Consider the following 23,417-nt stretch of genomic DNA (forward strand, 5'->3'; position numbering starts at 1 on the left):
TGATAGGTAATAGCACACACAATATAAAAATAGCATTTTAAAATATTTCCAAAACATCAACTTTCTAAAACTAATGAATAAAACTTGACTACGATGGTGTACGATTTTAAGTGACATTCACTGTATAACAAATCTGCAAGTATTTTCCTCTTGTTCCTTCGAAAATAAAGTGATCTATTTCTTTAGCAAGTTGCAAATCTACATTATAACTTGGTTTCGTTATTGTTATTTGGGTTTTTTACATTTATTAATAATATCTTTTAGCCTTTGAGCAATCGAAATATTTTCATTTTGTTCGTGCTCCTCATCTGAGATATAATCAATTTCGTTTGAAGAGGATTTAAATTGAGTTTTGTTAGATAACTTACAAAAAAAATGTGAAGAATTGATTTTCCAGAGCCCCACTCTAGGAAAACCAAAAATCCGCTTTCCTTTATTAACTATGTTGTAGCAGGAGTTGCGCTTAACAACTTTGCTGAACATCACTTTGCGATATTCGGGCATGTAGAATGTCAAAATTAGGGATGCCAAACGGGACTGGGTTTTACAAATCCCGGGATTCGGGATTTTAGAAATGTAAATCCCGGGATCCCGGGATTTTTCGGGACCCCGGGATTTTTCGGGATCCCGGGATTTTTCGGGATTTCGGGATTTTTCGGGACTTCGGGATTTTAGTTAAACGTCAAAAACATCAAATTCAACAATAAAAACTATTGATTTCATTAATATATTTAAGTAAAAATATAACAAATCAAAAACTAATGCATTAAATTAAAATAAATGGTCCATGATTTACCCTAGCTCCATACAATTGTCCCCCGGAGTACTGTTTGAGCAGTCATAAATATCTTGATTATGCGGCAATCCTTATAAAATTTTACACAAAATAAGTTGTAAGTACTCTGAAATTATACTGTAGAGTACTGCGGAAATCGGACTACATTTGCCCCTAACTTAACTTGAACATAAATTTCGTCAATGCAAGGGATTCTGATTCAAATGAAAAAATCTGGCTGCTTTTGGATTTGAAGCGAGATTAGTATTATAAATATGCTGAAATTTAGCTTTCTATATATTTTGGGTGCTTCAAAAATCTTCCTAAAATATCAAAAATCTCATAATATTTCGGGATTAACAAATCCCGGGATTCTTTTTCACAAATCCCGGGATTCGGGAAATCCCGATCCCGATTGGCATCCCTAGTCAAAATGCATAAAAAAGGCACACAAAAATGACAATTTCCCCTATTTATTTATGAAAAACGGGATTTGGAAAATCCCGAAAATCCCGGGATTTAAAATTAAAAAATCCCGGGCTTCGGGGTTTAAGAAATCCCGAAAACCCCGGGATTTTCGGGAACGGGATTCCCCGTTTGGCATCTCTAATTACATATTAACAGTTAAAAATACATACATAAATTTGTTATACAAAATGGTTTATTTTACTTGTATTTTGCCACTTAAGGAAATAAAATTAGTATAATGATGTATTACCCATAGAGAAACATAGAGCGGAAACTAGAAAAAAACTCAAGCAATAAAATTACTCAAAATAATCACATATATTAATTTTTTCATTTATTTTTCACTATTTGTTTTGAAATATCATATAAAAAGTAAGTATTTCACATTCAAAACAAAAGAAAAGGGGCACTGTTGACGCGTCATTTTTTCATAATATTATTATCAATGCATTTAGAACCATTTTCATAAATATTTAATCGACTTATTTGTGTAACATCAATGGTAATATTATTACTAAATGTGTTGTATGCAAATGTTGCTTCAAATTGTGCGTTATTTGGAAGTGTCTTATGCCATGTTTCCACGGCAGTCTGAATTACTTAATTCGCGTTTTGAATTACGATTGCGAATCAACCTGTTTACACGACAACATTCGTAATTCAGTTTGACATTTATTTATTTCTTCTTCTTGTTATACCCTTCAGCTTCGTGAGAAGGGTATATATAAGTTTGTCATTCCGTTTGTAATTTCTACATTTTTCATTTCCGACCCTATAAAGTATATATATTCTGGATCCTTATAGATAGCGGAGTCGATTAAGCCATGTCCGTCTGTCTGTCTGTCTGTCCGTCTGTCTGTCTGTCTGTTGAAATCAATTTTCTGAAGGCCCCAGATATCTCCGGGATCCAAATCTTCAACAATTCTGTCAGACATACTTTCGAGAATTTTGCTATTTAAAATCAGCAAAATCCGTCCATAAATAACGGAGATATGAGCAAAAATCCGAGACAACCTCTGAAAATTTCATCAAAAAACACAATGTATTGCATGCTTTGACAAAAAAACAACAAAACGTATGGTTGGATGGGCAAGCTTTGCGTATTTTGTTTTTTTGTGTTTTGTTTCTTTTGGCGTTGTTGTTGTTTTTTATACAACTAAACTTTTGTTTGGTTGTGTGTTGGTTTTTTTGACAAAAAATCAACAAATCGTCTGTTTGAATGAGCATGCTTTGCGTATTTTGTTTTTTTTGTGTTTTGTTTCTTTTGGCGTTGTTGTTGTTTTTTATACAACTAAACTTTTGTTTGGTTGTGTGTTGGTTTTTTTTACAAAAAAACAACAAATCGTATGTTTGAATGTGCATGCTTTGCGTATTTTGTTTCTTTTGGCGTTGTTGTTGTTTTTTATACAATTAAACGTATGTTTGGATGTGTGTTGGTTTCATTGCCTTGCGTATTTTGTTTTTTCTTTTGGTGTTTTGTTTCGTTTGGCGTTGTTGTTGTTTTTTGTGTTCTTGATAAATTTAGGATGCTGTACGCTGAAAGTGGGCAATGTACATACATACCTATATACTAATTATAAAAAATAATAATGCATCCACAACAAAGGTGAAGGGTATATAAGATTCGGCATAGCCGAATATAGCACTCTTACTTGTTTTTTTTCTTCTGTTTACATGTTTTCTTTTTTTTTGTTTATTTTGTTTGTTTGGTGCGAATTTTAAATTTGTAATTTGGCAATGGATAAAAAAGGTAATTAAAAATTAAATTGTAGCATTATTAATTAAACAAATATAATTTAATTATTATTTTCATTATTAGAAAAAAGAAAAAGTGCAAGCAAGTGGGACCAGGGCAGCAAGCGAGCTTTATTAGAGGTGTTGGCTGAAAGAATGGCAGAGCTGCGTGGCTTTAACTTTAATCAGACTTTTTATTTGTTTTAATTTATTTATTTAATACAAAAATCTTTTTCTTTATTTTGTTTTGTTTTGACATTTTTGTTTGGACAGCTGATTTTGATACATAAATAATCGATAAAAATTAGAGATGACAGTCATTCGTTCGTAATTCATAAGGTAATTCAAACTGAATTACGTACGAACAAGGTAATTCGCACTTGAAATTTTGTATGGCGAATCATGTAATTCAGTTCGTAATTGGGGGTTGAATGACGAATGAGAGCGTGAATGACGAATAATGCCGTCGTGTGAACATGGTAATAATGTTGATGCGATACGTATGTATCTGGCTCATGTGACTGTTTTCGTGAAATTTTAATTTTAAATTTGCCTCAATATTATCTTTAAGCATCAATGGAGCTCATTTTGTGTTGAAACCGTGTTTTCGTAGATATGCATTCATTTCCTTTATAACTAACTTGGCAAGATGTTGCATTTCTGCGGAGTTAGTTTTCATTCTTTGATATGGTGTACAAGTACACCAATGATCCGATATGCCTGCTTGTTTACAGGTACGATTTGCAGCCACCAGCTTAAACAGAGTATGACATGTTTCACAACTTAAGGGAGGCTCCAAAGTATCATACATGAATCCTTTGCCTTGGGATAGTAGAGTTAAATGCTTTAGGGTCATGTGAAAATCATATGGACTAGTTAATCGGTTTCTATTGGCTTTAAAAGCATGTGCGTAGTTGGTATATTTTTGTTTAAACCATTGTGGCAGTCTCAGGAAAATCATTGGTAAACGTTCTTCAATATAGCCATCCTTTTTTGAACGCAAAAATCCGAAACGACTTCCGTGATCACTAAAAAATACTACTGCATTGTTTTCAAATATTCCACGTGTGTCCATTTCGTTAAAATATTCCACCATACGGTCATCCATTGTGTTGGGATCTCTCCAATAGTTGTGACTAAAACTATTTGTCCAAAATAATCCAAATATTGATTCTCCCAAAAATCGATCAGCAAACTCAATACCAAAATTATAAACGTATTCTGCAGCTCTTCGTTGGTTTAAGTTTGACAGTTTTTGTATTGGTAAATTTGTTTCCATTGCCATCAGAAGAGGCCGTTGGTAGTAATCGGTGGGTGGTAGTTGAAATCCCGGTCTTCGATAGGAAAATGTGTTCATGAAGCTTTCATCTTCAGAGTAGGCTGTCGCTATGTTTTGTTGATTGCAAAATTTAAACAATGTAGAACAGTTATCCAAACCATTGGGTTCCTTTAATTTGCACATTTCTGATGATTTTTTCAAACTATAGCCGGTAAAAACAGCCATCAAATTGGGAAAAGTGTTGTCATCGATCTGTAATGTTATACAAAACGTTATATGATTTATTTATACCAGGGCCCTATTCCACAAACAACTTTGCACTTATCAAATTAAATATTTGGCAAAGTGATAAGTGTTTCTGTTCCACAATATTCTTTGCAAATCTCACTTTGCAATTTCTGTCTTATCACTTTTCTTTGCTAAATATCATTGATGGGGGTAGTGCACTAATTTTGCAGTTTGCACTAATACTTAGTGATAGTGCAAAATTAGTGCAATCATTTTGTTCATATTTAGTGCTGAGTTGAAAATTATCAGCCTCACTAAACATTAGTGATAGTGAGTTAAACAATTTTGCACTCAAAATTAAATTAGTTGAGTTAAAAAAATACAATCATCAGTTTATTGCAACTTTTTTACCTGCACTAATTTGAGTGCAACTTCAAATTGTGTTTAAGTTCAAAATAGTTTAAGTTTATTTCTGTGCACTAATTTAAAACTTAAGACTAATACTTTATTAAAAATAACAAAAAATATTTAAAATTTTTATTTTTTGAATTTGGATTCAACAATTTCATGAGCACTCATTTTTGAAAATTTAGTGATAATATGTTTAATGCAGCTTCTTTTTGATTGCAGGTTAAAATTTTGTAATAATTAATTGTAGTGCAGATTTTTGCACTAAATCTTCGTTTAGTAATATTGAAAAAATTATCACTACCACTATTTTTTTAGTGCTAGTTAAGAAATAACCATTATCACTAAAGCTGATAAAAAATAGTGCAAACTAAATTTTTTGCACTTTTAGTGAGTGATCGTGCAATGCTGATTTAAATCAACATTTAGTGCACTACCCCCAACTATGCTAAATATAACGTGTTAAAATGAGCCGCAAATCCATACCCTTCACCAAATTATAGAGTAACTTCGGGTAATGTGGACTACCGTTTTGTTTTTTCAAAATTTTGGTCACAATATACAGTATGTCAAGAATGAGTTTTCACATTGAAAAAAAATTATATTTGCGACTTTGATAGCAAAAAATATACCACTTATTATTTCGATATATAAACTTTTTTGGATTATTATGAATAAACACAGTATATATAAATCGTATATATGGAAAAAGTTCAAGTCCTATGTAAAAGAAACGAACAGGAAGTGAAAATAAAATACTATTTAGTTTTGGTAGTGTCAATTAACTCTTTTCACAAATTACAAGAAGTTAGTTTTAAGTAATTAAATAACTAATCTATTTACTTATTTGGCATTTTTACTATTTGGTATGACCACGCTTAGGATGATTTTTTGTTTTTTATATGTCATAGTGTTCCATTTCTTTTGTAACTCTTCTAATTTCACAGTATTGCTTTTTGGTTGCCTTTTAGCGATATTTTTCTTTAAATACACACTAAAATTTTCAGTTGGATTGACGATGAGACCTTTTGCTGTCATGTCTATAACATCGCCGAAATTATATAGAAGCCACATTCCCACTATATATAATTTAAGTTTAGATAAAATTTGTATTGTAGTTTATTGTCCTGATAAACCCACATTTAGTTACATTTCTTAGCAAATTGTTCTTCAGAGTATTTAAATATTGTTCCTCAACCATGATTGTTTCAGTAAAACATAAGTCTTTCAATATTTTGCTTGAGATATACTTCCAAATCATAATCGAAATTTTAAAGTAACCCCTTACGTCAAACTCTAGATGACACTTTGTTGTAATACAAGATCATTTAAGTCTCGTCGCATAATATAACGTCATCCCAATAATCGACGCGAAGAAAAAACGCTTTTCTACATCTGGTGCAGAAAGTAGTAGTTTTTTATATGTTACTCTGGTTGAATATTCCTTTTTTATTATGGCCTGCCTAACTGTTTCATGGGAAATGACTACATCACATTCTTCTTTAAGTTCCCTCGGAAGAGTTCTGGTTGAAATCGGAGCGTTTTAATGAAGTTGTCTGACATTAGGCGCTCAGTTATTTTAGGTCTAGGGCTACCACTACATTTTTACGCTCCTCTACCCTCATTTCTGCTCGTTCTCAAACACTATAAATTATATTTCGTGTTGCCAAAAACATCCCCAACAACTCCTATATACTTTTTTCCAATTGGTAATTGTAGTAAATTAGCAGAGTCACGTTGTACGATATTCTTCTTCCTGGAAGTTTTCTAAGCAATATTTTATATTATGATGATCACAAAACAAAAAATCGATCAAATTTATAGAGAAGAAGAATACAGATCATAAGTATTTGTAAAGTACCATTGATCATTAAGTGTGTACCAAAAAACACAAATAAAATTGGTTGTGAAAAGAGTTAATTGACATTACCAAAATTAAATAATGTTTGTTTTTGACTTTTTTCCCGTATATTTTACATTGTAATTCAACTTTTTCCTTATGTAAGCTTTGTATATACTGTATATATTTATAACAAATCAAAAAAATATATGTAATGAAAGAATAAGTGGTATTTTCATGTAATCAAACTCGAAAATATAAATTTATTTTCAATGTGTAAACTCATTTTTGACATACTTGTTCAATTCACAACTGACGTTGTACAGTCGTATGAGTTGTAAGTCGTCTGAATGTACAATACTTGTACAAATGTTGTTGACAATTTCTATATAAATGTTTTGTACAACACCTACAACATTTTTACATATGTTTTTCGAATGTTGTATGAAAATTTAAGTGTTACGAAAGTTAAGTGTTAGTTCATATTTATACATAAAGAAAAAAATTCAAATATTTTAGTGCAAAATACAGCCAAACGGTAACACTGAAATCAGTAAATTTATTTTATTTATGAAAAACGATAATTTGTTTTAAATATTTGTCAATTGTTTGAATTTGTTACACAATGCACACATTAGTTCGATTTCATTATTAATTTTACATATTAATAGATTTTGGAATGTTTTTTTTATCATCTTCATTTGGAATTGTCAAGGCTTGGCAGGGTAAACTTACGACTTGACGAAATTTGTGTTCACAACCACCATAGTTGTAACATACAATATACAACTAGGTTGTGAATTGGACAACTGTATATGGATATTAAAAAAGTTGTGAAGCAATAAATTAGCTAATGTATTCTCTAATTGGATAAAAAATATATGTGAAAATATTGTAAGGAACCCAAAAACCAGTATTAAAAAAATTGGAGTGTAATGTGGACCAATATATGAGGGTAATGTGGACTAGTATTTAATACATAAAATTCATGAACCAGCTAATCATGAATGATTAAAAAATTAAATTTCAATATATTTTTATTAATACAAACTAAAAAGTCGCGTTCTTGGCTTAGATACAGTAGCCCAATAAAGTCTACATACAGGAATTCAAATTAAATTTCTTTCGTAGAAAGCTGTAGTTGTAAGTTAAAAATAATGAAATATATCTGTTAAAAAAATAAATTCACACTAAAAAAAATTAAAACAACATCACTTAAGTCGGGTTTAGCAACATTTCCTATCACGTCCAAAATGAATTTTACTCAAAATCAATAACTCTAATAACGGTGAACTTTTGGGAGTTATTTGAATTTTTTTTGCTAAAATCGGCATAAGACATGTAATATTATATATCTCATAAAAAAACTAAAAAAAAAAATGCTTTAAATTAAAGTAACATAATAATTTTTCAAGTATGTAGACTTTCTTGGGCTACTGTATATGGCTTACAAAGTATATAGTTATTGTCGGGTAATGTGGACCAGTAGTAAGTGGTCCACATTACACGAACTTGGGTTACAGTGGTAAAAAATATTTTTACCTAATAATTTAAATGTGCTTAAATTCTTACCAAATATATGCAAAACTACGTGTCCACTTTAACTATATAAAACAACCAAACATTAAATTCTACCAAGTAACTGTATAAAATTTTATTTCTTACTTGGGCCGAACAAATGTTGAGCACGCGCATTAATTTCAATACAAGAATAAAAAGCCAACATATCAATTACTCATGAAATCACATGTGCAATTGTCGTTTCAAACAAATTGTAAAATGTACGACAAATCAGTTTTATCATACCTTCAATAGTTTCTGAAAAAAGACACTGGTCCACATTAGACGCATAGTCCACAATACCAGAAGTTACTCTACTTTGAAATAAAAATTTTAAATATATTTAGGTAAACAAAATTCAAAGCTTCACTAATTTTTTACAAACTTATCAAAATTTGCCGTTTTTGTGGAACGAAACAGCATAATTATTTGCAAAGTCTTTGCAAATTACACTTTTCAATATTAACTTTGCACTTTGAACAAGAGAACGTACGTGCAGTGTTGCCATATAAATTTCAACGAAAACCTTCAAATTGAGTAAAAAAAATCTTTTTTTTTCAGAAAAAAATCTTCATTTTACAAAAACTACAATTTATCAAATTTAATACATGTTTATTATGATTATAACATAACATAAATATGTATACAAAAACATTAATTTTGTAAATAACATTTATAAAAGGAACAAACAAAAAATAATTTAAATAATATATTTTTCATAAAATTGTATAGTTATAAAATTGAATACAATAAAAAGTATCATTTATGTATTTGTTACAGTTACATTGTACATTTGTTTTTTTTTTAACTTTTTATTCATTTCTTTAGATTGTTCAAAATTTGTACAATTGCGATCATTTTTTTTGAGATAGTCTTTTGTTCTTAAAATGCCACATAATGTAGGTATTTCTAGTTTGTTTCTAATTTTATTTTTATTAATATTAATTTGAGAAAAAATTCGTTCAACATTAGCTGTTGCAATAGGAATAGATAAAATGGCATAAATAAATTTTCTTAGGCAAGGGAAAACTTCAGATCCATCGCAACGTTTTGTTTTCAAAATGATTTCCCAAAATGTTTCAATGTTTTTTTCTTCTGTTAGGTTGTGTTCTTTAAAATTAAAGTGACACAATTCTCGCCACTCATCATCTGTTTTTTGAGCATTTTCAGAATTTATAATATTTGGGAAATAACAAATTAATTTAGAAATAGTTTTGACTTTGCCTTTTACGACATTTTCAGGAGCTAAAATCTCAACATATTTTAAAAAGTCATTCTCAATCAAATCAAATTTCTTTAATAAGCTATGCAACAGCTCAATATAAAATTTTAAGCAATTATTTCTGAAATCAATTTCAGCTTCCATGGATAATTTATTGGTTGTAGTTAGAGTTATGGATACTTTGGCTCCCAAATAAATATCCATAGGATCTTTAATATACAAAGAGTTGTTTATGTCAATCTTGTTAAACTTTTCAATAGATAGAAATATACTCGTCTTTAAAGATGTATGCAAATATTTTACGATATAATCGTAGAATTTCACTGTGCAGTAGGTGTATTTGAGGACTTTCGCTCTGAAATAGTCGATTTAATTTATTGATGTCATTTAAAACAAAACTTAAAAATTGTAAATATAGCTTAAATTCGATCTTTTGTAAATTACCTAAAATTCTGTCCGTTGAATCGAATTTTTTCAAATCTTCATGCAAAAAGTATAATTCTAATACGTCTATTCGACTCAATAGTTGATTAACAGTAGCCTCTAATGACAACCAACGTGTTTGGGATGGGTGCAACATTTTTCGAGGTTTGAAATCTAGCAATATTTGCAAATCTGCAAATAAATCCAGCTGTTTTGGGCTATTTTAAATAAAATTATAAATGTCTCGTGCACAGCCTTCAACATATCTAGGCAAAAACTTACAGGCGTTATTTGCGCACAGTGCAAACGAATGACAGCTACACTTAAATATTATAAGATTCGGGCAATCCTTTTTTAATATGTAGCCACTGAGTGATTAACGCCTGTCATAACGTTTGCTCCGTCTGCTGCAAATCCGATAAGATTTTCTTTATAATTAATATTATTTTTAATAAACACATTTATAATTAATTCGAAAATACCTTTTGCATTACATTCTTTAACTTTAATTACTCCACGCGTACAACTAATGACAATAGTTTTGTTGACGAAATATCTGTGGATTCATCCACACACAAAGAAAAAAACTTTGTTCGAAGAACATCACAAAGTTCTTCATGGTGGGTTTCTCCGAGTACATTTTTGACCAAAGCTGTAGTTTTGGTTCTAGCACACGTTACTTTTTTGACGAGCTCGGAATCTAAAACAGTTTCCTGTAATAATGGGACCAAATGATCCATTGTCAAGAACGATATATTGTGTTCCGCACAAAATGCTGCCAGATGGAGTTCTATATTTGAAACATTGCTGCTGTATTTTGCTGCATCTGAAAAGGGTGATTGGCGTGTTTCACATATTTGAATGGCCTTAGCTCTTTCAATGTGTTTTGCCGTCATTGCATGTGCATTTAAATCACCAAAGCCCCCAAGCAACTTCAATTCACTGCCACAAAATTTGCAATAAGCAAAGTTATTGATGCTTTTTTTTATCCATGGCTTTAATAAAGGATTTTCCTCCCAGGATTTATTATAATTTCTAGACTTGTTTTTTCTAGAAATTGATGTGCTTGCAGTCGACTGATCACCAGATGCATTAGTTTCATTTGAACCTGTAGTATGTTGTAATTAGATTTATATATTTATTGAATGTAGATAATTAATAGCTTACCATATTTAGACAAATATTAATCCATTTTTTAAAATAAAAAAATATACAAAATGAGCCACAAAATAGTTTTTAACAATATTAAGAAATACACGTTCTATTTTAATTTATTTTCTTACAAACTTCAAAAATATAAAAATTTACAGTTAGACTTTTTTTAAATTTTGCTTTTCCCTTTTGTTTTTATTCGCGGTATGCGTAGTTGTAACAAAATAGGAGTAAGATTAAATCAAACATAGTTGTATTTTAAAGGAATTAAAAAATGTTACGATTTTTAATATACTTTTTAATCTGTTATTTATTAATGTATAAATTAAAATATAATTTTTGCTTTTTAAACAACATAAACTTAAAAGAAAAATCTTCAAATTTATAAAAATCTTATTTTTAATATAAAAAACTTTTAATCTTCACACCATCTCAAAAACCTTCGAATAGAAGATAAATCTTCATATATGGCAACACTGCGTACGTGGAACAGAAATTGCAAAGAGAATATAAAAATTGCAAAAACTTTGCAAATTACACTTATCAATTTCAACTTATCAAATTTAATAGTTCTGAGCAGGGATCGAAAATAACTCGTCCATATACCAAAAAATTCAAATTGTGATTTATATTTTGTTATAAAATGATTTTTATTTAAATGATTTGGTATGACCTTTATTTGTTTTTGTTGTTTTTAATGGTTTTATGTGAGATAAACAATTCATTTGTTTTGTTACTTTCTCTTTTATTTACATACAATAACATATTGTTAGTAATTTTTAACAAATTATGGAAAGAATATGATGAATGTGAAGTGATGAAGTCTGTGTAACAGAAATGAGAATTTTTTTTAATTGGTTACAAATATTCTGATATATTTTATATATTTATGCGTTGATTTGCATCAAATGTATTTTTGCGATTTATTTCTCATGTTCGCAAAGAAAAGTGTCAAGCTGACCTTTACAAAAAAATTAAATTATAAATCACACATCTAGATTATTTTTGTATGTTTTTTTCTGTTTCTCTCAACACCAAAGTCCCCTTTTACAATGTAGAAATTGAAAGGCAGACATTCCTAAACCTGTGTAATGCACACTCTACCTCTTCAACCCCGAATGAGAATTTTCCATTGAAATGAAAGTGAACCCGTTATTTTCGATCTCTGGTTCTGAGGAACATTAAGTTTTGCAAATTGACGAAAAATTTGATAAGTGCAAAGTGAAAATTTGATAAGTTGTTTTGTGGAATAGGGCCCAGGGACAACATTTTGTCGAAATTTATATTTTGCTTAAAATCTAAAAGTTCCAATCATGGCAATCGATATGCTCATAAAAAACATTGTGAAGGACATGCAAACAAATACATAGTAGTTAATAGAAAATATTTCATAGAGTTAGAAGAATATTTCAAACAGAAATCATTGATTTATGAACTATGTACATTAGACCGTACCTCAAAAATGAATTCCCCGCACACCCCCTAATACAAAGTGTTTCTGCAAGGCAGTTACGAAATAAAATGTTATTTTTGCCGATTGTCGCCTTTTTAAATTGTTCGTGATGTCTCTGGCATTTACAGTCGGATCTTAAAGTTTGATATAGCAGTGTTTTTGTCTCGAGAAGACCCTAAAGTACCACCGTAATTTCAGACAATTAAAGCTCACAAGAAATCATTAAACTTTTGCTAACCTTACAGCAAAATATTGGTCTTCTCGAGACAAAAATATTAAACATAAACATTAAGATCCGACTGTAATTGCCGAAGATATAACGAAAAATTTAAAAAGGCGACCCCTACATTCGGCAACAAAAAATAAAAACTTTTTTTTCGTAACTGCCTTGCTGAAATACTTTATATTAGGGGGTGTACGGCACCTTTTTTTTGTTTGCTTGTAAGGTACGCTCTAATGTACATAGTTCTAGAATCATTCCCAAGAGTGATAATTTCAATAAAATCATTGACAGCAATATACTGTTCCGGAATATATAACATGTAAGAGTTCAATAATTCTTGAACTATAAATGAAAATATTGAATCACAAATGCTATTAAAATCTGTTAGATTTCGAATGATTGAAAAAGAAGTTTTCAGCTTTTATATTTTCTTCAAAAATGACAGTTAGTGGTCTGAAATAGCATCAGCTAAATGCGGAATTTATGGTCACGTTAATGTTTCCGCTAAGATTGTTGACAACTTGATTCAAAAAGATGCAATATAACTAGCAAAGTGTATTGTTTTAGTAATTTTATTTAATTTTTTTTTTAAATTATAGAAAATATTAAATATATTTACGGTGTTTACCTTATTATATCAGGACAATTCAAACCAGCTATGATTTTGTACATAATGAAATGTTTTCGGCATAACGCGACGAAATTTGAATTGCGATAGGCTGTCAACGCCAAACAGTAAAATTCCGAATGGTCTATGGCTATTTTTTGAAGTATCATTTTTATAAAGTTTATCATTAACGCTACCACGATCTTGTATAAAAGACAGACCGTCCTGATAGACGATTGTCTGATTGATATCACGACAGGTGATTAACATATAATCCATTTCATTTGGAACTTTAAAGTCTTGTTTGAATCGTTCACAATCGAGTTTTCTTTAAAAGGAAGCATGTATGTATGTAATAAAACCGTAATTAAAACATTAATTTCTTCTAGATCTTCTCACAAGGATTAGAAAAAGGGAAAATATCAGATATATAGCTGTTGTCGGTTCGATTTAATTTAAATTACACTATGTAGACCTGCATTTAATTACATATTTACACAGAAAAAATTATTGTTAAATTCGTTCAATTAATTTATTATTTGGTTTTATTTTTAACATTAATATTTTTTTTGAATTAATTTAATTGTTTTTTTAATTGGTAGTAGAATTTTAAAATATAGTATTTTAATATAAAATGTCCTCATTGCAGAATTGTCGTAATTAATATTTTAACAGTTTTAATGCAAAATTTCAATTACAAACTTAATTGGTTCAATTAAACATTTAATTGAAATTTGTAAAGGAACTCAATTACTATATTTAATACTATTTTAATTGTATGTTTTTTTCAATTAAAATTTTTATTTTCAATTTAATTAATAGTATCATTTTGATGATTGGAGCAATATCAAATATTTTTATACCCTTCAGCTTCGTGAGAAGGGTATATATAAGTTTGTAATTCCGTTTGTAATTTCTACATTTTTCATTTCCGACCCTATAAAGTCCATAAATAACGGAGATATGAGCAAAAATCCGAGACAACCTCTGAAAATTTCATCAAAAAACACAATGTATTGCATGCTTTGACAAAAAAACAACAAAACGTATGTTTGGATGTGCAAGCTTTGTGTATTTTGTTTTTTTTTGTGTTTTGTTTCTTTTGGCGTTGTTGTTGTTTTTTTATACAACTAAAGTTTAGTTTGGTTGTGTGTTGGTTTTTTTGACAAAAAAACAACAAATCGTATGTTTGAATGTGCATGCTTTGCGGATTTTGTTTTTTTGTGTTTTGTTTCTTTTGGCATTGTTGTTGTTTTTTATACAACTAAACTTTGGTTTGGTTGTGTGTTGTTTTTTTTTGACAAAAAAGCAACAAATCGTATGTTTGGATGTGCATGCTTTGCGTTTTTTTGTTTTTCTTTTGTGTTTTGTTTCTTTTGGCGTTGTTGTTGTTTTTTATACAATTAAACGTATGTTTGGATGTGTGTTGGTTTCATTGCCTTGCGTATTTTGTTTTTGTTTTTTCTTTTGGTGTTTTGTTTCGTTTGGCGTTGTTGTTGTTTTTTGTGTTCTTGATAAATTTAGGATGCTGTACGCTGAAAGTGGGCAATGTACATACATATATACTAATTATAAAAAATAATAATGCATCCACAACAAAGGTGAAGGGTATATAAGATTCGGCATAGCCGAATATAGCACTCTTACTTGTTTTAATTAATATAAGCAATTTCGTAATTGAAACTCATTTTTATTTTTTTCTGTGTAGTAGCTAAATCTAATAATAATAAATTGATTGAAAATTTCTGAATTGTTTACCCAATTATGTACTTCTTTCTTTTTTAAAAAGTTAGCTATTTGAAATAAATTATATCTTCTAGAGAAAATTATATATAACGAGGTACGAGTATAAAACATGAATGGAAAATAACCCGCTATTTTTAGACCACAAGTTAAGAAAGTATAAGTTTAAATTTTTATATCGGATACAGAGTTAGAAAAAATACTCATTACAAGTACAGAAAGTGATGAAGAATGTGATGATTGCAGTTTTGTTGAGAAACTTGCAGACAACATAGAAAAAATTCTTAAAACTCCCGCACTATTGTGTCCAACGTGGCAGTCAATGTGTTAAGACCCATCCAAGTCTATTTTTTAAGGACAGCTCTAAAGTACAAACATGCTTATTATGTATGCATTTTAATTTTACCAACGTACTCATATTTCTTTTCACTTTTACATAGTATTTGTTGATAGCAACAATTAATTTGATCACCATTTATTATATATAAATCCTTTAAATTCATATATTGTTTTGTTTTTCTATTGAATAATTTCACTACTAAAGGATCTCTTGTTGAACAGTTCGGTGGTGTACGTGGTTCATAATCCGACATGTATATTAAATGAAATGGATCCATTGACGGCATATGACAGTTCACACTCCAAACTAATGCGCAAGATAGGATTTGATTTTAGACCTATGGTTTCTTGGGGATAATTTTTTAGAATTTTCCGTAGATTGCATTTCTGCTATACGATTTTGTGCAGATTTTTGAACTAAATCTTCGTTTAGTGATATTGAAAAAAGTATCACTATCACTATTTTTTTTAGTGCTAGTTAAGAAATAACCATTATCACTAAAGCTGATAAAAAATAGTGCAAACTAAATTTTTTGCACTTTTAGTGAGTGATCGTGCAATGCTGATTTAAATCAACATTTAGTGCACTACCCCCAACTATGCTAAATATAACGTGTTAAAATGAGCCGCAAAATAAAAATGGAAAAAAAATTGCAGTGTTACATGTGATTAATGAACAAGTAAGAGAGCTATATTCGGATGTGCCGAATCCATACCCTTCACCAAATTATAGAGTAACTTCGGGTAATGTGGACTACCGTTTTGTTTTTTCTAAATTTTGGTCACAATATACAGTATGTCAAGAATGAGTTTTCACATTGAAAAAAAATTATATTTGCGACTTTGATAGCAAAAAATATACCACTTATTATTTCGATATATAAACTTTTTTGGATTATTATGAATAAACACAGTATATATAAATCGTATATATGGAAAAAGTTCAAGTCCTATGTAAAAGAAACGAACAGGAAGTGAAAATAAAATACTATTTAGTTTTGGTAGTGTCAATTAACTCTTTTCACAAATTACAAGAAGTTAGTTTTAAGTAATTAAATAACTAATCTATTTACTTATTTGGCATTTTTACTATTTGGTATGACCACGCTTAGGATGATTTTTTGTTTTTTATATGTCATAGTGTTCCATTTCTTTTGTAACTCTTCTAATTTCACAGTATTGCTTTTTGGTTGCCTTTTAGCGATATTTTTCTTTAAATACACACTAAAATTTTCAGTTGGATTGACGATGAGACCTTTCGCTGTCATGTCTATAACATCGCCGAAATTATATAGAAGCCACATCCCCACTATATATAATTTAAGTTTAGATAAAATTTGTATTGTAGTTTATTGTCCTGATAAACCCACATTTAGTTACATTTCTTAGCAAATTGTTCTTCAGAGTGTTTAAATATTGTTCCGCGACCATGATTGTTTCAGTAAAACATAAGTCTTTCAATATTTTGCTTGAGATATACTTCCAAATCATAATCGAAATTTTAAAGTAACCCCTTACGTCAAACTCTAGATGACACTTTGTTGTAATACAAGATCATTTAAGTCTCGTCGCATAATATAACGTCATCCCAATAATCGACGCGAAGAAAAAACGCTTTTCTACATCTGGTGCAGAAAGTAGTAGTTTTTTATATGTTACTCTGGTTGAATATTCCTTTTTTATTATGGCCTGCCTAACTGTTTCATGGGAAATGACTACATCACATTCTTCTTTAAGTTCCCTCGGAAGAGTTCTGGTTGAAATCGGAGCGTTTTAATGAAGTTGTCTGACATTAGGCGCTCAGTTATTTTAGGTCTAGGGCTACCACTACATTTTAACGCTCCTCTACCCTCATTTCTGCTCGTTCTCAAACACTATAAATTATATTTCGTGTTGCCAAAAACATCCCCAACAACTCCTATATACTTTTTTCCAATTGGTAATTGTAGTAAATTAGCAGAGTCACGTTGTACAATATTCTTCTTCCTGGAAGTTTTCTAAGCAATATTTTATATTATGATGATCACAAAACAAAAAATCGATCAAATTTATAGAGAAGAAGAATACAGATCATAAGTATTTGTAAAGTACCATTGATCATTAAGTGTGTACCAAAAAACACAAATAAAATTGGTTGTGAAAAGAGTTAATTGACACTACCAAAATTAAATAATGTTTGTTTTTGACTTTTTTCCCGTATATTTTACATTGTAATTCAACTTTTTCCTTATGTAAGCTTTGTATATACTGTATATATTTATAACAAATCAAAAAAATATATGTAATGAAAGAATAAGTGGTATTTTCATGTAATCAAACTCGAAAATATAAATTTATTTTCAATGTGTAAACTCATTTTTGACATACTTGTTCAATTCACAACTGACGTTGTACAGTCGTATGAGTTGTAAGTCGTCTGAATGTACAATACTTGTACAAATGTTGTTGACAATTTCTATATAAATGTTTTGTACAACACCTACAACATTTTTACATATGTTTTTCGAATGTTGTATGAAAATTTAAGTGTTACGAAAGTTAAGTGTTAGTTCATATTTATACATAAAGAAAAAAATTCAAATATTTTAGTGCAAAATACAGCCAAACGGTAACACTGAAATCAGTAAATTTATTTTATTTATGAAAAACGATAATTTGTTTTAAATATTTGTCAATTGTTTGAATTTGTTACACAATGCACACATTAGTTCGATTTCATTATTAATTTTACATATTAATAGATTTTGGAATGTTTTTTTTATCATCTTCATTTGGAATTGTCAAGGCTTGGCAGGGTAAACTTACGACTTGACGAAATTTGTGTTCACAACCACCATAGTTGTAACATACAATATACAACTAGGTTGTGAATTGGACAACTGTATATGGATATTAAAAAAGTTGTGAAGCAATAAATTAGCTAATGTATTCTCTAATTGGATAAAAAATATATGTGAAAATATTGTAAGGAACCCAAAAACCAGTATTAAAAAAATTGGAGTGTAATGTGGACCAATATATGAGGGTAATGTGGACTAGTATTTAATACATAAAATTCATGAACCAGCTAATCATGAATGATTAAAAAATTAAATTTCAATATATTTTTATTAATACAAACTAAAAAGTCGCGTTCTTGGCTTAGATACAGTAGCCCAATAAAGTCTACATACAGGAATTCAAATTAAATTTCTTTCGTAGAAAGCTGTAGTTGTAAGTTAAAAATAATGAAATATATCTGTTAAAAAAATAAATTCACACTAAAAAAAATTAAAACAACATCACTTAAGTCGGGTTTAGCAACATTTCCTATCACGTCCAAAATGAATTTTACTCAAAATCAATAACTCTAATAACGGTGAACTTTTGGGAGTTATTTGAATTTTTTTTGCTAAAATCGGCATAAGACATGTAATATTATATATCTCATAAAAAAACTAAAAAAAAAAATGCTTTAAATTAAAGTAACATAATAATTTTTCAAGTATGTAGACTTTCTTGGGCTACTGTATATGGCTTACAAAGTATATAGTTATTGTCGGGTAATGTGGACCAGTAGTAAGTGGTCCACATTACACGAACTTGGGTTACAGTGGTAAAAAATATTTTTACCTAATAATTTAAATGTGCTTAAATTCTTACCAAATATATGCAAAACTACGTGTCCACTTTAACTATATAAAACAACCAAACATTAAATTCTACCAAGTAACTGTATAAAATTTTATTTCTTACTTGGGCCGAACAAATGTTGAGCACGCGCATTAATTTCAATACAAGAATAAAAAGCCAACATATCAATTACTCATGAAATCACATGTGCAATTGTCGTTTCAAACAAATTGTAAAATGTACGACAAATCAGTTTTATCATACCTTCAATAGTTTCTGAAAAAAGACACTGGTCCACATTAGACGCATAGTCCACAATACCAGAAGTTACTCTACTTTGAAATAAAAATTTTAAATATATTTAGGTAAACAAAATTCAAAGCTTCACTAATTTTTTACAAACTTATCAAAATTTGCCGTTTTTGTGGAACGAAACAGCATAATTATTTGCAAAGTCTTTGCAAATTACACTTTTCAATATTAACTTTGCACTTTGAACAAGAGAACGTACGTGCAGTGTTGCCATATAAATTTCAACGAAAACCTTCAAATTGAGTAAAAAAAATCTTTTTTTTTCAGAAAAAAATCTTCATTTTACAAAAACTACAATTTATCAAATTTAATACATGTTTATTATGATTATAACATAACATAAATATGTATACAAAAACATTAATTTTGTAAATAACATTTATAAAAGGAACAAACAAAAAATAATTTAAATAATATATTTTTCATAAAATTGTATAGTTATAAAATTGAATACAATAAAAAGTATCATTTATGTATTTGTTACAGTTACATTGTACATTTGTTTTTTTTTAACTTTTTATTCATTTCTTTAGATTGTTCAAAATTTGTACAATTGCGATCATTTTTTTTGAGATAGTCTTTTGTTCTTAAAATGCCACATAATGTAGGTATTTCTAGTTTGTTTCTAATTTTATTTTTATTAATATTAATTTGAGAAAAAATTCGTTCAACATTAGCTGTTGCAATAGGAATAGATAAAATGGCATAAATAAATTTTCTTAGGCAAGGGAAAACTTCAGATCCATCGCAACGTTTTGTTTTCAAAATGATTTCCCAAAATGTTTCAATGTTTTTTTCTTCTGTTAGGTTGTGTTCTTTAAAATTAAAGTGACACAATTCTCGCCACTCATCATCTGTTTTTTGAGCATTTTCAGAATTTATAATATTTGGGAAATAACAAATTAATTTAGAAATAGTTTTGACTTTGCCTTTTACGACATTTTCAGGAGCTAAAATCTCAACATATTTTAAAAAGTCATTCTCAATCAAATCAAATTTCTTTAATAAGCTATGCAACAGCTCAATATAAAATTTTAAGCAATTATTTCTGAAATCAATTTCAGCTTCCATGGATAATTTATTGGTTGTAGTTAGAGTTATGGATACTTTGGCTCCCAAATAAATATCCATAGGATCTTTAATATACAAAGAGTTGTTTATGTCAATCTTGTTAAACTTTTCAATAGATAGAAATATACTCGTCTTTAAAGATGTATGCAAATATTTTACGATATAATCGTAGAATTTCACTGTGCAGTAGGTGTATTTGAGGACTTTCGCTCTGAAATAGTCGATTTAATTTATTGATGTCATTTAAAACAAAACTTAAAAATTGTAAATATAGCTTAAATTCGATCTTTTGTAAATTACCTAAAATTCTGTCCGTTGAATCGAATTTTTTCAAATCTTCATGCAAAAAGTATAATTCTAATACGTCTATTCGACTCAATAGTTGATTAACAGTAGCCTCTAATGACAACCAACGTGTTTGGGATGGGTGCAACATTTTTCGAGGTTTGAAATCTAGCAATATTTGCAAATCTGCAAATAAATCCAGCTGTTTTGGGCTATTTTAAATAAAATTATAAATGTCTCGTGCACAGCCTTCAACATATCTAGGCAAAAACTTACAGGCGTTATTTGCGCACAGTGCAAACGAATGACAGCTACACTTAAATATTATAAGATTCGGGCAATCCTTTTTTAATATGTAGCCACTGAGTGATTAACGCCTGTCATAACGTTTGCTCCGTCTGCTGCAAATCCGATAAGATTTTCTTTATAATTAATATTATTTTTAATAAACACATTTATAATTAATTCGAAAATACCTTTTGCATTACATTCTTTAACTTTAATTACTCCACGCGTACAACTAATGACAATAGTTTTGTTGACGAAATATCTGTGGATTCATCCACACACAAAGAAAAAAACTTTGTTCGAAGAACATCACAAAGTTCTTCATGGTGGGTTTCTCCGAGTACATTTTTGACCAAAGCTGTAGTTTTGGTTCTAGCACACGTTACTTTTTTGACGAGCTCGGAATCTAAAACAGTTTCCTGTAATAATGGGACCAAATGATCCATTGTCAAGAACGATATATTGTGTTCCGCACAAAATGCTGCCAGATGGAGTTCTATATTTGAAACATTGCTGCTGTATTTTGCTGCATCTGAAAAGGGTGATTGGCGTGTTTCACATATTTGAATGGCCTTAGCTCTTTCAATGTGTTTTGCCGTCATTGCATGTGCATTTAAATCACCAAAGCCCCCAAGCAACTTCAATTCACTGCCACAAAATTTGCAATAAGCAAAGTTATTGATGCTTTTTTTTATCCATGGCTTTAATAAAGGATTTTCCTCCCAGGATTTATTATAATTTCTAGACTTGTTTTTTCTAGAAATTGATGTGCTTGCAGTCGACTGATCACCAGATGCATTAGTTTCATTTGAACCTGTAGTATGTTGTAATTAGATTTATATATTTATTTGCCCAATTCACAATTGATGTTGTAGTGTTGTAGCGTTGTATGTCGTAAATATTTTTCAAACAAATTTTTCGAAACAAAAACAAAACATTAATAATAAAATTACGACATACAACGATACAACGCTACAACACCAATTGTGAATTGGGCAATTGAATGTAGATAATTAATAGCTTACCATATTTAGACAAATATTAATCCATTTTTTAAAATAAAAAAATATACAAAATGAGCCACAAAATAGTTTTTAACAATATTAAGAAATACACGTTCTATTTTAATTTATTTTCTTACAAACTTCAAAAATATAAAAATTTACAGTTAGACTTTTTTTAAATTTTGCTTTTCCCTTTTGTTTTTATTCGCGGTATGCGTAGTTGTAACAAAATAGGAGTAAGATTAAATCAAACATAGTTGTATTTTAAAGGAATTAAAAAATGTTACGATTTTTAATATACTTTTTAATCTGTTATTTATTAATGTATAAATTAAAATATAATTTTTGCTTTTTAAACAACATAAACTTAAAAGAAAAATCTTCAAATTTATAAAAATCTTATTTTTAATATAAAAAACTTTTAATCTTCACACCATCTCAAAAACCTTCGAATAGAAGATAAATCTTCATATATGGCAACACTGCGTACGTGGAACAGAAATTGCAAAGAGAATATAAAAATTGCAAAAACTTTGCAAATTACACTTATCAATTTCAACTTATCAAATTTAATAGTTCTGAGCAGGGATCGAAAATAACTCGTCCATATACCAAAAAATTCAAATTGTGATTTATATTTTGTTATAAAATGATTTTTATTTAAATGATTTGGTATGACCTTTATTTGTTTTTGTTGTTTTTAATGGTTTTATGTGAGATAAACAATTCATTTGTTTTGTTACTTTCTCTTTTATTTACATACAATAACATATTGTTAGTAATTTTTAACAAATTATGGAAAGAATATGATGAATGTGAAGTGATGAAGTCTGTGTAACAGAAATGAGAATTTTTTTTAATTGGTTACAAATATTCTGATATATTTTATATATTTATGCGTTGATTTGCATCAAATGTATTTTTGCGATTTATTTCTCATGTTCGCAAAGAAAAGTGTCAAGCTGACCTTTACAAAAAAATTAAATTATAAATCACACATCTAGATTATTTTTGTATGTTTTTTTCTGTTTCTCTCAACACCAAAGTCCCCTTTTACAATGTAGAAATTGAAAGGCAGACATTCCTAAACCTGTGTAATGCACACTCTACCTCTTCAACCCCGAATGAGAATTTTCCATTGAAATGAAAGTGAACCCGTTATTTTCGATCTCTGGTTCTGAGGAACATTAAGTTTTGCAAATTGACGAAAAATTTGATAAGTGCAAAGTGAAAATTTGATAAGTTGTTTTGTGGAATAGGGCCCAGGGACAACATTTTGTCGAAATTTATATTTTGCTTAAAATCTAAAAGTTCCAATCATGGCAATCGATATGCTCATAAAAAACATTGTGAAGGACATGCAAACAAATACATAGTAGTTAATAGAAAAT

The 23,417-nt window shown here is 29.1% G+C and overlaps 1 pseudogene; it reads right to left on the minus strand.

Moving 5' to 3' along the window:
• Positions 1-1,663: 1,663 nt before the first annotated feature.
• LOC135963157 (uncharacterized) lies at positions 1,664-21,624 on the minus strand (annotated as a pseudogene).
• Positions 21,625-23,417: the final 1,793 nt, after the last annotated feature.

Source organism: Calliphora vicina, unplaced genomic scaffold (assembly GCF_958450345.1).
Source record: "Calliphora vicina unplaced genomic scaffold, idCalVici1.1 scaffold_18, whole genome shotgun sequence".
NCBI classification, from domain to species: domain Eukaryota; kingdom Metazoa; phylum Arthropoda; class Insecta; order Diptera; family Calliphoridae; genus Calliphora; species Calliphora vicina.